Source organism: Astyanax mexicanus, chromosome 2, assembly GCF_023375975.1.
Source record: "Astyanax mexicanus isolate ESR-SI-001 chromosome 2, AstMex3_surface, whole genome shotgun sequence".
NCBI classification, from domain to species: Eukaryota; Metazoa; Chordata; class Actinopteri; order Characiformes; family Acestrorhamphidae; genus Astyanax; species Astyanax mexicanus.
Window position 1 is genome coordinate 15869660 of NC_064409.1, and position 13008 is coordinate 15882667.

Sequence of the window (13008 nt, forward strand, 5' to 3'; positions counted from 1 at the left end):
GTGTTAGGAGAGCAGTGTTGGGAAGTAACGGATTACATGTAACGGCGTTACGTAATCAGATTACAAATTATGAGTAACTGTAATCCGTTACAGTTACTGCTTCAGTAAATGGTAATCAGATTACAGTTACTCTGCTAAAATAAATGGATTACATTGCGGTACTTTTCTATTTTTGGTCTTCCAATCCAACACTGACAAAACGCAATCACATTCACATAAATCACGACATCAAAATATTCTATGATTCACAACCTCCTGCTCAGAATGTTTTCACTGCAGAAGCGCCCCCTAGCCCGTCGGCGGGCCCGTTCTGACTATGTAAAGTAGAATGCTTATAAGCGTCAAATATTCTAAACACACCGACCAAATAACCGACTCATATTCTTTAGTACTAATTTAACTACCTGCATGCAAATTTACAACCATCTACATGAAACCAGTCGCCAGAAATCGCCAACTGAAAACAGCCTGTTTTTTCACATTGTTTACATGGGGATAGCCTTATAAAATATTATTAGTATATAAAATAACATCATATTACATTATAGAAAATACACTTACTATCACAGCATCCACAATACAGCACTGAATCGCAGATAAAATATCCATAAAGTCCTTTATTCGCCTGCTCACTTCTCCTCACAAACATGCGTTTATTTTCAGCGCAGCTGAAACGTAATATTCTCAAGCTCCTAGCGACCACACAATGTAATATTTTCACGTAAAGTTGCACGGGAATACAAAGCTAAGGATGTCCTCTTCTAGATTCTGTGTTTTTTATTGGTCCACAAACCACTATTTTTCTTGAGTGATCGTCTTTTGAACCAATAACGTGAGCGCTGGATCAATCCAATCCAATCAAATCAGGTCATAGCCTTTCTCCAGCGTCACAAAAGTGATTGACACCTATTTCAACCAATAGTCCACCCTTAGACGAAAACATTGGTACGTAATTTGCCCTGATTGGTCTCCTAATGGCTGGGGGAGGGGCATGCCTAACCGCTGTCACCAAATTCCCTCTGCTAAAAACATAAGTGCGCCCACAGCGCGCATACGTGTGATTTTGTTTGTCATTTCATCAAAAAGTATTAATATTACTCTGAAATAGACTTACATTCATTTATTTTATCACAAACAAACAAAAATATTACAAACTCTGGCTGTATAGAGACAGATTTACTGGAGAGGTTTTGAACACTTTGGAGACGCCTGGTGGACACCTAATATAATGCAGTGTAACTCTTCAATGCATTGTGATATAAATTACAAATTTTGTAATTTGTTTGTCAAGACCCTACTGAATCAGGAAATGTAGCGAATGATTGACTATTCATCACCAACATCCATACACACATTGTAAACTCTAAATATAACAGGCGCTTTTTTTTTGTTTTTTTTACATTTTCTTCTGCATTTGATGTTCTCAAATGGAACTTAAATAATGGAAATTAAAGTGTTGAAGTGAATTATTGTTTACTGTTTATGATTACACTGCATTTGACATTTAATAATAAAACATTCAAATTATATTTTGTTTGCATTTGTGAGTTCTTAGAAAAGGAACAGATTGTAATCGCATTAAATCCTATTGGACCGAATTGTATCGTATAAAGACATAATTTGAGGTATCGTACATTATCGTATCGCTGACTAAAATAATCGTATTGTATCGTATCGTAATGAATCTTGTGATTTACACCCCTAGATAATCCTGGCAAAAAATCCACCTGCAGAAAGTGGCAAACCTGCAAATAGTTAGCTTACAGTTGTTGTTACATTGTTTGGTTTTTAATGATTTTATCATCAATTTATAGAAGTGTTTTATAAAATTGTTTGATTAAATGGTTTCATAAGTATTTTTATAGGGTGATTGAAAAGGCTGTTTTATTTGTCTATCTATTAACTGGAAGGAAAAATAAAACAATAATAACAATAATAATAAGATGTGGTTGCTACATTCATTCAGGCTTAAAAAAACGACAATATTGTAAGTAATCCAAAGTAATCAGATTACGTTACTCACTTGAAGTAATGTAACTGATTACGTTACAAATTACATTTTGAGTGATGTAATCAGTAATCTGTAAGGGATTACATTTTAAAAGTAACCTTCCCAACACTGTAGGAGAGTAAGTGCTTTTTGAAGAGCTCTGTCTTCAGGAGTTTCTTAAAGATAGCGAGAGATTCTCCTGATCTGGTAGTAGAAGGAAGTTTGTTCCACCATTGGGGAACTCTGTATGAGAACAGTCTGGATTGCTATGTGTTGTTAAGTTTGGTAAAGCGAGGCGACGTTCATTGGAGGAGCGCAGCGGCCGGGAGGTAGCGTAAGCCTTCAGGAGTGAGTGCAGGTAGGAAGGAACCTGCACTGTCATCACCTTGTAGGCAATTGAAGAATATTAAACTTAGTAAACTTTTGGAGTTTTGAAGGTGAGGACACGCCTGTGATCAAAAAAGTAGCATCTATCATGTTGGAAAATAGTGCACACTATTACCAATTCCTCAATAATGGCGTTTCCATAAGAACGAAAGCAACCTTTGAAAAGCTGTGTATCACAATCAAACCATCTGTAGGGCCAGCCGTTTCCAGTCACCAACTACCTGTGCCAACTGATTGTTGGGTTGTGTTGCTAAATGTCAGGCAATAAGAATAAAACAAATGGAACGGCGCATGTTGTTTCAGGATGTGCCACTTAATACATCATCTTTTATATGAAAAACCCATTTCCATCACTCTTTCACATTATGACCTTAACTTTTCTATCTTGTCTCAGAATAATAAAAAAAAACATTTTATGGTGTTTAAGTTTTTTATTTTACATTTTCAATGCTTACAAAATGCTTCTCTCTCTCTCTCTCTCTCTCTCTCTCTCTGAAAATTGACAGGGCAGTTCAAACAGGAGCCACTTACGCTGAAAAGTGCACTCAGACGCTCAGCAGGATCCGGTATTTTACTCTCATTAAAATGCTGAGGAGGGTGCAGCAGTTTGACCTGTGTCCTAGTCGAATAATGCAATCAGTCGCGAGAGACAGTGTGATACAGTTATAGGACAATGTTAGTGAAAAGCCCTTAGGCTAGAGATGTACTCTGGCAACCAGCTGCGTCACATCCAGTGGCTTACAAAAATATTCATATCCACTTTTTTACATTTTGTCAAATTACTACCAAAAATGTATATATATTTTGATATTCTAAGTGATAGAGCAACAAATTATGTGCTACTTTGATATTTTGAGTAGCACATAATTGTGAAGTGGAACGGTCTTCCCATCCATCTTCCAATCAACTCTGACTAGTTTCCCTGTCCCTGTCCCTGTTAAAGACAAGCATCCTCACGGCATGATGCTGCCATTCTGTTTCTCATGGTGGGGGTGGTGTGTATGTTTTTGCCACACATAGCACTTTGCATTGAGGCCAAAATGTTAAAAACTTTGGTTTTATTTGACCACAGCAATTTCTTTCACATGTTTGCTGTGGTGTCTGCATGGATTGTGGCAAATTGCAAAAAATTTAAACATTTTTTTTCTTTCTACTCTTCTAAAAAGGTCAGATTTGTAGAGTGGATGGACAGATTGTCCCACCTAAGCTGTGGATTTCTGTTGCTCCTCCAGAGTGACCATGGACCTCTCAACTGCTATCTGGCCAGTACTGTCCTTACTAAATCTCTAAGTTTGCGTGGCCTTCACAGAACAGCTGTATTTTTACTGAGACAAAATAACATTTACGTCTGAATTTGATTTTATTTAGGGTTTTCAGAGTAGTTTTATTTGATTACAATTTTGAAAACCATGATAATAATTTTACCTCACAATTATGGGCTACTTTTTGTTGGTATATAATTTAAAATGGTGTAAAATAAAATGGGTTAGTGAGAGTTAGTTATGAGATTTAATCCATATTTCAGCATCAAACAAATGTGTGTTTTTGACCTTGTGAACTCGACACTAGCAATGCTGTGTTTGCATTGTTAAATAAAGCAGCTAATACATTAGTAGACTTTGCAAAATACATAATTTATGTGAGAAAGCTGGGGCTTAATTAACATGTTACATTTTCCAGATTTATTCAATTTGACAGCATAAAAAATAACTCTTTTTTTTTTGCACAGTAAAATAAACTGTGCACTGTCTACTTCCACTCCTACATGTGTTTAAGCGAGAGGAATGACCCCTGCATGCAGTGGGCCTGCTGCCTTCAGAAGCAGCCATGCATGAGCTTTTAGTAAAGCATGACAAGCAAACAAGATTCATGTCATGTTGTCATGTTTTGCTCCCAGCTGAGCTTTCAGACTGTCTGTAAGAGCTTTTCTCCTGCTCCTCTCAGGAAAACCTGGAGCATCCGTGAGGTTTGTTCAACCTGCCATCCCCAATAACGTCTCAATAATTACACTGTGAGGAACAGCGGTATGGAGGGGAGTGTGTGGGGTTCTTGGCGGAGGCTGAACCTGCTGCCTCACGTTACCAACATTGTTTTTGTTTTTGTGAGCAAAAGCAAGAGTTGTTTAAACTCCTAGAAAGTCTGTGTATAAAGTGTGAGGGTTATGAGAGACAGAGAGAAAGAGAGAGAGAGAGGGAGATGAATAAGAACAAGACAAATTGGAGAGAGAGTGAAAAAGACAGAGAAAGAGAAAAAGAGGGAGAAAGTCGAGAAATTGAGAGAATGAGAGAAATTGAAAAGAAAAAGAGAGTAAGAAAGAACTTGTTTATTCACTGCATTAATATTTATTGGAGTTAAGCTGTTTTCTCCGAGCTGGATTACTTGCTGATTGTTGATGACAGTGCGCTAGTTAAATAAGTCTTGCAGTTTTGTTTGTTTGCAATGCGTGTTATTGCTAGACAGACGCAATACAAATACGTTAATAAATAGTAGTAAAAATAGGTGGCAAAATAGTAGTCAAAATGAGAACGGTCAACAATGATAAACAACAGCAAGAGGGAGTAAACATACTAAACACAGTTAAAGGGCAAACACAGGCAAGGCGATATAAGAGGGCAGGAAAAATCTGGCTCAAAAGGAACAAAAACAAGGTCAAAATGAGAAAGCTAACACAGGGCAATGAATAAACATTTTATAGAATGGGAAATCAACAATAGTTGTTAAGAAATGAGAGAAAAATTTGGGTGTATATCGTCACTGTCCAATGAAAAACAAGTATCTTCAATTTTTTCCGATTTTTTATTTACTACATAATTCAAAGAGACAAACTGTCCCTTACACTGTACCAAAATTTCTTGTTGAACAGATCAACAGAAATACTCGAAAATGACCTAAAATAAACTCTTTTTACATTATACATGACTTCCATTGAAAGTTTAGAATGTTCTTTCTCTCTCCTCTAAAGTGGCTGTTTTAGAGATACTTTTTACGTTTTTAATTGGACAGTGATGATATAGATATATATGAGGTGAAACACATGTTTTCAATATTCAGGTGATGAGCTTTCTGGTAGTGCCGTGTCCAGTGTCATGTGACTGCATGAGGGAGTGATGTCAGAGTGTGGTGCATTCTGGGTACTGTAGTCCGTAGGCTAAAGATCGCAGGTAGAGCTGAGTGTGGGAGAAACAGGTAGGTGTGTTTGACAATCTGTATTATGAACCTGATTAAAGTGACAGTGCAATATTTAATTTTACAGAGCTTGCTAAGAAAATTTTTTTCAAATGTGCATTGTTCAAAATGAATAAATAAATCTGGTGATTTTAGTGAGAATTTTCTCTTTTGATCTATTATATTAGCTTTTTTTGAGGGTCACCAGCATCCAATAGTACAGTGATTTTAGTACAGAATCATGCCTGTTTTAATGCAGTGCAACATGAGGGCCTGAAGATCCTCAACATCCAATACTACCATTATTTCCAGTACAGAATAGTGCCTGTTTTAATGCATTGCGACATGAGGGCCTGAAGATCACCAGCATCAAATACTACAATGATTTCCAGTACAGAATCTTGCCTGTATCAATGCAAATTCGCCTAAGATCCTTCCAATACTGACTGTCGACAATGTACCTTGTGAACAGGTGGATTTCTGCATATTCTCTGAATCTCACTTGTGACTGTTTTACTGGTGCGCTTGAGTGTTTTATTGGGGTGTGTGAAAGTGACAAGCATCTAAGCCTAATTGGTCTTCCATAAATATGTCTTTCCTGGTGTTTTACAATAAAATCAAGATTAGACACATACAACATGTCAACTTAAAGGTCTTCTTTCACTAAAACCCACTTTTTCTTGTTGTATCTCCAAAGCAGCCACTTTAAAAGAGAGATTAAAAAAAAAAACCTTCTAAACTTTTAATGGAAGTCAATGTAAAAATATATATTTTTTTCAGGTCATTTAAAGTATTTCTGTTGATCCGTTCACCAAGAAATTTTGGCACAGTGTAAGGGACAGTTTGTCTGTTCAAATTATGTAGTAAACTAAAAATGGACAAAAATGGAGAAATGGACATATACTTGTTTTTCATTGGACAGGGATGATATGAAACTGTTCTTCAGCCTCCATTGTCTGCAGTAGCTAAGAAAATAAAAAAATCCTCAGAAATACAAGTTGATCAAGAAAAGCTCTGAAGTCTAAATCAACCAGTGAGTTCATGGCCTCGCCCACCTCGGCTCAGGACCGCCCACAGACAACTTTACCTAGCACTCAGTGCTATATCTTTATAATAACTAAGGCTGTATCTTTAAAAACATTTTGTCCTTTGAGTTTTAGAGCTGTAAAACTGACTGTGGGGAAGGCAGGTAGCATTCTCTGTTGCAGTGCTGTTAGCCAATCAGAAGCGATATGTTTGCATATATTAATATTCCTGAGCAAGGGCCGAAATCCTGTATTTCTTTAGAGACCACTAATTCAGTGATCTAAAGCAGGGCTAAATAGAAACACCTGAGCCCTCTTTCTCATGACATTTATTCATACTGAAGATCACAATAGACATTTTAAAATGAATGAAAAAAAACGATGGATTGAGACCTTTAATATTCTCTAAATGTCTTTGAACATGAACCATCATTTAAAAACATCACAGAGACATGTTCCAAGGACGCCCTCTGACTGAAATAAAACATTCTACGAAAAAAAGAGAGCAACTTGAGCAGTGAAAAATAGAACAAAGAGACTGAGTGAGTGAGAGGACACACTGTAGAGAGGGGAAAGGGGGCGTGTTCTCGCTGATCAGTCTGTGCCGGTGGTAAAGACTGAAGGGGTGGAACCCCCCAAGGTAAGTGTTGCACTGGCTGATTTTTCAGTATGGAAGTGACACTGGAATAATGTGAAAGGAATCAGAGTAATGAGGTGACACACACACCCAGCCCACCTTCATCTGTCTTTATTTAGCTGCATTATCACCACGCAAAAAACAAAACAGGCGACCTGAAAGTCTTTGGAGCCCAGCTGCTTCCATAACAAATACGTATCAGTCCGCCCACAAATGCCTTCGTTTATGGTGTCTGTTTTCATGTTTTTAGGCCTCGAAACACCAAGAGGACTGTTGGCTATTGGACATTATCTGGTCACTGGACAGTATTAGTCTCAGAATGCTGTTGATGCACTATGTAACTCTTGTGATGTACTTAGGCAGGAATACACATATGATGCTATTACACTTTAATCTACATGATTTTTTCACTTTATGTAATGGTTGTGTTATTGTCAGCTTGTCCAGAAATGCATGTGTAAAGTATGTGCATTATAGCCATTAAGGAAATCAAATGAATAGGGTAAAAAATAATGGTTCTCAAATTCTGTAAAACTGGGGCTCTGGTGGGTACAACGGTCTAAAGCGCAGCCACTATGATCGGGGGATCGCTTGTTCGAATCCCGTTCATGCATCTTGCCATAGCTCTCTCTGGGTGGGTAGATGGCGCTCTCTCCTCACATCACTCCTATGGGTGATGTCGCTCAGCACAAGGCGCCTGTGAGCTGATGTATCGGAACCAAGTCGGTGTGCTTTTCTCTGAGTGCGCTGGCTTCCCAGCAGTTGGAAAAGAGGCATAGACCGACTTCACATGTGTTGAAGGAGGCATGTGCTAGTCTTCACCCTCCTGGTGTGAAGTCCTAATGAGTGGGTTGTGTAATTGGCTTTGTAAATTAGGGAAATGTGTTTATTTATGATTAATTTATCCTCTTAAGTTACACAGATGCTGTGAAGTAACGTAGAGAATTGTCTTGTGGTATATTGAGTATCGCAGAAATACAGAATTGTGATATCGTTATCGTGGGCGTTGTATTATGATTACATTGTATCGTGAGATGCCCTATGATATCCCACTATCCAAATAGTGGGTGGTAATGATCATGACCGGTGGCATCTGGTCAGAATTGTCCATGTGAACAATAGAGCAGCTCAAAAGCAGAAAGAGCAGAAATCAATCATATCCATATTCAATGCAGGAGACCCCACATGCATATTCCACAGGTCAGTGCAGCATTGTTTAGCTTGTATGACACCTGGCAAAAGTCATGGGACACAGTGTGCAGTGTTGTCAATAAACTATGCAGTAAATGCAGTAAAGTCTTAAATATAAAAGTTAAACCAGGGGTAACAAATACAAAGATTTGCAGGTCCACATCTTGATATCACATCCATACACATACACACATACACTCCCTCGCTCAGTATGCTGAGTCACACCTGTATCTGAGGGGTGTAATAGATAGAGGCATCCCCAGACAGCACTGAGCCTGACTGGGGAATAAACTCCTCAGCTTCAGTCCAAACACTCGTATCAGAAAAGACACATATACCAAATATTACCACTTTATTAGGTCCATAATATCAGACACAATGTAGCATTTACAGCTCTGTACAAAACGTCATACACCTAATACATTTTCTCCATACTTACATGCTGTAAATGTGTTCTTTATGGGTTTTTTAAAATGAGTTTGTTTACTTGGAGCGTTTTCTTTGTTTACTTTTGGTTTAGTTTGACACAGAGGCACACAAACTTAAACAAACTAAAAAATGTGCATCAATAAGATGTCTGCGAAGTTGCGCTACTGTGAGTAGTTAACACAGCGCATACTGCAGGTGTAAACAGCATGGAGCAGCAGAGACAGCACTTGTTCATACAGATCATGTTCTTACCACAAGTGAACTGCTCCAGATTTTGTTTAGGACCAGACCAAAACCTGGTCTCAGTCCTGTTGTTTTGATCCCCACCTGATTGTGATTATTGTTTTCGCACCTGCTCAATCAAACTGCACTAAGGGTACAAAGCAACCAGAGTACATTTTACTCAGACCAAATAGTGCTGGTGTAAAAATTAGGCTCTAAAACTCCAGCAGCACTGCTGTGTCTGATTTACTCGTACCATCACAACACACACTACTAACACAGACACGCAAACCACCACCATGCCAGTGTTACTCACTGCAGTGCTGAGAATTATCCACCACCCAGATAACACAACAAGCTAATAGCTAATAACTTTTACATCAACATTAAACAGAATACACAATAAAATAACATTGCTAAAATAACATTGGTGATCTCCTAGATTACACACACCTTCACAGCGTGACAAAGCAGGTTACTCTCCTCTGCTGAGAAGAGCAGAAGTGCTGCGCTGTAAAATAGCAATCCGTAAAAGTCAGAGTGCAAGTGACATGCTGTTTGGTTTATTTCATGTTATCCCTAAAACACACCCATGATAAATTAAGAAAATTACTACCTTCTTTTATGCATTTCGAGCCACACATGGCATACTTTTCCCATCGTTACGACAGCAAAAACACCTGTTGCACAATTGACGGCTCACTAATAGATCGCTAAAATAGGGACAATTGAATGAGAAGAGATATGTTCTAACTTCAGACTGGTGCTGTATCTGTATCTGTTCAGCAAAGTGCATTAAATCATCTGCCCACTCAGCAGCGTGCTTTTTACTGTCCGTCACTGTGCTCATATCTGACAGCAGCTGTTCTGAATGAGACAGGAAGCAGTCCTCATGTGTCTCGTTATGTCACACAAAACAAAAAGGGCTCGCTCGTGTTTTTAAGAGCAAACGGGACGGAATGGTTTCGACCTAAGTAGATTAGCATTTGAGCTCTGGGGTGAATTTAAAAGCCCTCCTTGTGAGAAGTACTGAATATTAATATTAAATCTAAGTGCACTCAGCAGATTATGGGATAGGGAACGGAGTGTGGGGACAAGGAGAAGCGCTTATATCACTCATCTTCTACAGCGCATACTAATTCCAGTAGGATGTAGTCGTATATCTTTGTGATGACTTTCACTTATATTGTTTCTTAAGTAACCAGAAAAAAAGCTGTTGGATCCACTTTTTAAGAGGCTGAACATGTGATGTAAGTACTGCATGTAAAGGACAGAAAATATGCAGTGAAATCGTACTAAATTGCTCTGTTTTTAGGACCAATCAATCACCCTTCATTTAAACTTGGAGTACATTAAGGGTGGCCCTCATTTACAATGAAGCCGAGCAATTACATAGAAACGGGATTGACATTTTTTTTTAAAATAGAATAAAATAAGTAATAAAAAATGAAAAAACAGCATTTTAATAAGATATATGAGATAATTATTTGTAAAAAAGAATTTTAAAAATATTATTAAGATATAAAACAAATAAGGTAAAAATAAAAATGTAAGAGTAGGAATCATAAAATCATAGGTAAAAAAAAATCAAAGGTTATAGAACCAAAAAAAAGAGTAAAATACAAATAAGCAATTATTAAAAACAAAAAAAGAAAGAAAGAAAAAAGGAATTGTTAAAAAAAACAGCTAAAACAAACCAAGATTAAAAACTAAAAAGTTAACTAAGAAAAAAAAAATATATATATATATAAAATAAATAAATAAATAAATAATAAAATAAATAAAAAAGACTGAATGTTAGACAAGCTCCCTAAATTTGATCAAGATTACATGACCAGATGACAGTTTTCTTTATGTGGGACTATTTGGGATTAAAATATAGTGTCCCCAACATACAGATCTGAAAAGAATTAAGAGAACACTTCAGTTTCTGAAACAGTTTCTCTGGTTTTACTATTTATATGTATACGTTTGAGTAAAATGAACATTGTTGTTTTATTGTATAAACTACAGACAACATTTCTCCCAAATTCCAAATTGTCATTTAGAACATTTATGAGAAATGGCTGAAATAACAAAAAAGATGCAGAGCTTTCAGACCTCAAATAATGCAAAGAATTTTTTTTTTTAATCACCGTTTTTAATTAATTTTGTAAAGGCTTCTAAGTAATATTAATTCATAAAATTACAATTGTATACCTTTTAAATCTTTGTCTGATTTAAATTCGAATGAAACATGTGAAGGGTGTTCTGTTAACTTACCAACATATACTTGAACTTATATGCAATAAAAAGGCATTGTAAGATCTAGCTGCTGTTTCATTTATTCGAATTCCTCCTCCATGGAAAAAGTGGGCCGGATTTGGGCATGAAACTCCCGGGCGGAAAAAGGGGCCCACTCCGGCCCTGTTAAGAATAGTTCCATTTTAGTACAGTTCAGCACACTTAGCACAATTTAAGTAAGTACGACTTTTGTGCTATTTTTTTACAATCAAAGTATAATAAGTACAAAAACGTTGTTCAATTTTAGCACTCTTTAAATATACTGATTAATAATGTGGCTACAAGAACACATTAGTGCAGCATAGTATAATAATGCTTAGTATACTTTAATCTAGTATTTATGGATCCAGCTGGAATACCAGCTTCAGCAACCTACGAATATGCAGGACCTACAGGCCTAACTGCAGCATCTGTGTGCAAATCCCTCCATGCCCAACCTTTGTTGGCACTCTGCTCTGCACATTTTAGTGCTTGCTTTCCGTGCTCCCAAAACACCTGATCCAGCGAATCAGTGAAGACGTAGCAGCAGAAGTAATCACACACTTCCCTGTGGGGCAGTTCAAGCTTGAGATTCAGTTTTCGCAGAGCAGGGTATCTATTCTTATTTAGGACGAGATAGAGCGCACCATATGGGGGTTGATTAGTTTCCTGTCCAAAGCAGAGCTGCCATTACTCAAACTATCTTCAAACTGATCTCAGTACAGTGCGTCTGCTCCAACAGCAGATTCCCTGAGAGAAAATCAAACAATCTGTGAACTGAAAAGCATTAAAGAGTTTTTTCCACCTGATAAAGCTAGACTGAGGGAGCAGCAACACATTACGCCGAAATAGAACCTTTTAAGTCTTTGTTTATTGTGTGTCCAGAAAAGGGCATAGGGATAAATAAGGTAAAGTGACCCCGTTTTACTGTTATTGTCCTCATAGACGTGGAAAAATGAGTTAAATTATCACACACAAGCTTACGTTCTTTAAAACGTCAGTCTGGCTCTTGTATTTTTTTATAGCAAAATAGGAAAGATAAGCTGAATCCACTTTCTAAAACATAAAGGGTCTGATCTGGACAATAGAAATCAACTACAAGTGTGAAAATGCCCTAAATCTGAGCTTTTAACTACAGTAAGCAAATCAACTTGTTCAAACATAAAATTGAATGATAATTTTTTACATGGCCTGTGTTTCTGTCTGGACTGGCTGTAGAAACTTCTGACTGGGATTCTCACCAACTTGTTTTCAATCAGTTGAGTTAAATGTTGTCATGTGACCTCTAGATGTTAGATGCAGTGTTTCCATATGAGACCAAATGGTGAATTTTTTTTTTTTTAAATCAAGCAGTATAGTACTGAAAAGCAGAAACGTAATGTCCCTATATGAGGATGCAGAATCTGCCAAGACCAAGACCAAGACAAGGCACCACAACACTACTAGTATATACAGGGGTTGGACAATGAAACTGAAACACCTGTCATTTTAGTGTGGGAGGTTTCATGGCTAAATTGGAGCAGCCTGGTGGCCAATCTTCATTAATTGCACATTAACAGCACCAGTAAGATCAGAGTTTGAAGGTTCAATTAGCAGGGTAAGAGCACAGTTTTGCTCAAAATATATTAACATTATGGGTGACATACCAGAGTTTAAAGGACAAAAGAGGGCAAATTGTTGGTGCACTTCTTGCTGGAGCA

At 37.3% G+C, this 13008-nt stretch overlaps 1 protein-coding gene across 2 annotated transcripts in view; it reads left to right on the forward strand.

The window, feature by feature from the left end:
- large1 (LARGE xylosyl- and glucuronyltransferase 1) overlaps window positions 1-13008 on the forward strand; it is a 364426-nt gene that overhangs the window by 195726 nt on the left and 155692 nt on the right. The gene's annotated exons all lie outside the window — the stretch shown is intronic.